Genomic DNA, 2,500 nt, shown 5'->3' on the forward strand with positions numbered 1-2,500 from the left:
TACCATAGATTCAGATCTGAATAATCCAGTTTATATCATAGATTAGCCCCCCCCCCACCCCCCCCGAGAGGCAACACACACACACTGCACACCCCCAAGGGAGAACAGAGCTCTGGGCTCTGGGCACAGGGCAGCCATATTCAGCGCCCCTGGAGCAGTTAGGGGTTAAGTGCCTTGCTCAAGGGCACAGCGGCAGTGGTAGGCACCTTAGATATGATGCCAGTAACCTTCCAGTTCACCCCCACACCTGCGCGGTAGTCATACCCGACCTAGCCCACACCTGCGGGTCTGTCCCATTGACAGTACAGTCGGCATTCCCCGGTTTACCCTCCCCTCAACCAGTGAGCATCCAGGCCAACGTACACATCATACACTCTGGCTTCAACACATACCGGCATCAGATTGGGAGGAGCTAGAAGGAGAGAATCATTTCTGTCGTTGGAGGCGGGACCTGATGCTGCAGGTGAGAAGCAGGGGAGAAGAGGGGAGTTGGATGATGCAGGTGAGAAGGAGGGGAGTTGGATGATGCAGGTGAGAAGGAGGGGAGTTGGATGATGCAGGTGAGAAGGAGGGGAGTTGGATGATGCAGGTGAGAAGGAGGGTGATGTATAGCATATAGCTACTGTAGAGCATAGTCTGGTTAGCATAGCATATAGCTATTGTTTAGCATATAGCTACTGTATATCGTATAGGTACTGTAGAGCATAGCCTGGTTAGCATAGCATATAGCTACTGTATATCGTATAGGTACTGTAGAGCATAGTCCGGTTAGCATAGCATATACTTGTCTTGAGCCATCTGGTTAGTCAGGAGCATATGCAATTTGTGGGAGGCAACACAGCTGCCTTTGGGAGACTATAGGCCTACACTTGACCTGTTACACCAAGCCCTCCCTCCCTCCCTCCCTCCCTCCCTCCCTCCCTCCCTCCTTCCCTCCCTCCCTCCCTCCCTCCCTCCCTTGCTCTGTCCCTAGGCCTTGGCCTGAAAACAATGTGGTCTAATACACCATTAGTAAAATCTGATTTTTAACCACTGGTTATCTCAGGGTATTTTTATTTTTTTATTTTATTTGTTTAACCTTTATTTTACCAGGGGAGTCCCACTGAGATGATGAGACCTCTTTTTTAAGGGAGCCCTTGGCCAAGAAAGCAGCAACACAGTTTAAAACAGCATAAAAGCAAACATCTGTAACACAACATATAAGCAACATATAAGCAAGCAACACCAAGAGCACAAAAGGCAAAGCACACAAGCAGCACACAAGCAGCACCCTATGTGTAACAGTAGACACACAAAAGCAACACACAATCAGCATTGAAAGGTACAAAAGCAAGACACAGAACACAACATCTCCTTATAATACTGTATAATACTGGGGTGGAGCCTATTTCTCAACGCATTTCCTCTGAACAGTTGAAGCTTCCAGAATAGACCGATATCAAATGTTACAGCGGCTAATTAAGCTGCAACGTAAGTTGAAACTCACTGAAACTCATACTTCTCTCAGAGGTTGCTGTGATGTCTCAGACCACTTCCCTTGTGGGTGAGACTGAAGGTCTCATTTAAACATCTCAACTCACACCGTCTCTAAAAGGAGCACACGTCTTTTCACATCATCCAATGATGAGGCTCTATTAATTATAGCACTTGGCCTGCTCATTGTCGTGAACACGCCTCTAGTACCGCTACTCCACCCACCTGAGCACAGACGAGACGGCGTTCCAACGCTGTGGTGTTTTCACCTGTTACTGCAGCTTAGGCCAATGATCACAACAGAATGTATATCTACATTATGATTGAAGGTATTACATTTTCTGAGAGCCACAATCAGCACTGGACCACTGTAGGCCATAACAAACATTAAGTAAATCAAGAAAGGATCTGTGAATTAAAGGGACAATTCACCAGATTTGAACTTCATATTCATTATCTTCAGCCACCATACTGTGATGGAAATTGCAGAACTGAGCTTGTTGGTCAGTAGAAATGTAACCATGTGATCGTTTAGATGAGGACGGTCCTTAGCCCTTGTGTGAAGAACACGTCCACCATTTGTGGTCATGAATTATGATGTTGTTATGGTTTAAAGAACCTGGGTTGACCTATGAGAAAGCTGCTGTGTCCCGTGACTGATTCTCCTACTGGGGAAGTAGAACAGAAACTAGTCAAGGTTGGAACTCCTCTGGCTGTCTCTCATAAGGCGGTCAGACGTTTTCTCTGTGCTCAAATAAATAAGAAGTTTGCTTTGCTATACTCTTGACTCTAGTGGAATCTTTGTTCAGTGTTTATTTACACGACGAATTCCCATAATAACCCCAATATCTATATAATAACCCCAATATCTATATAATAGGAAAACAGCGATTTTCTATGTTCTGTAGTCAGAACGATAAGAGAAAACCCTGCTCTGAAATAAAAACTAAAACTAAAAACATTGTCTTCTTAGTTTTCTTTTTAAATATATTTTTAGGGCATTTCTGGGATAGAGATAGTAGAGATT

Source organism: Argentina silus, assembly GCF_951799395.1.
Source record: "Argentina silus genome assembly, chromosome: 2".
Taxonomy (NCBI): Eukaryota; Metazoa; Chordata; class Actinopteri; order Argentiniformes; family Argentinidae; genus Argentina; species Argentina silus.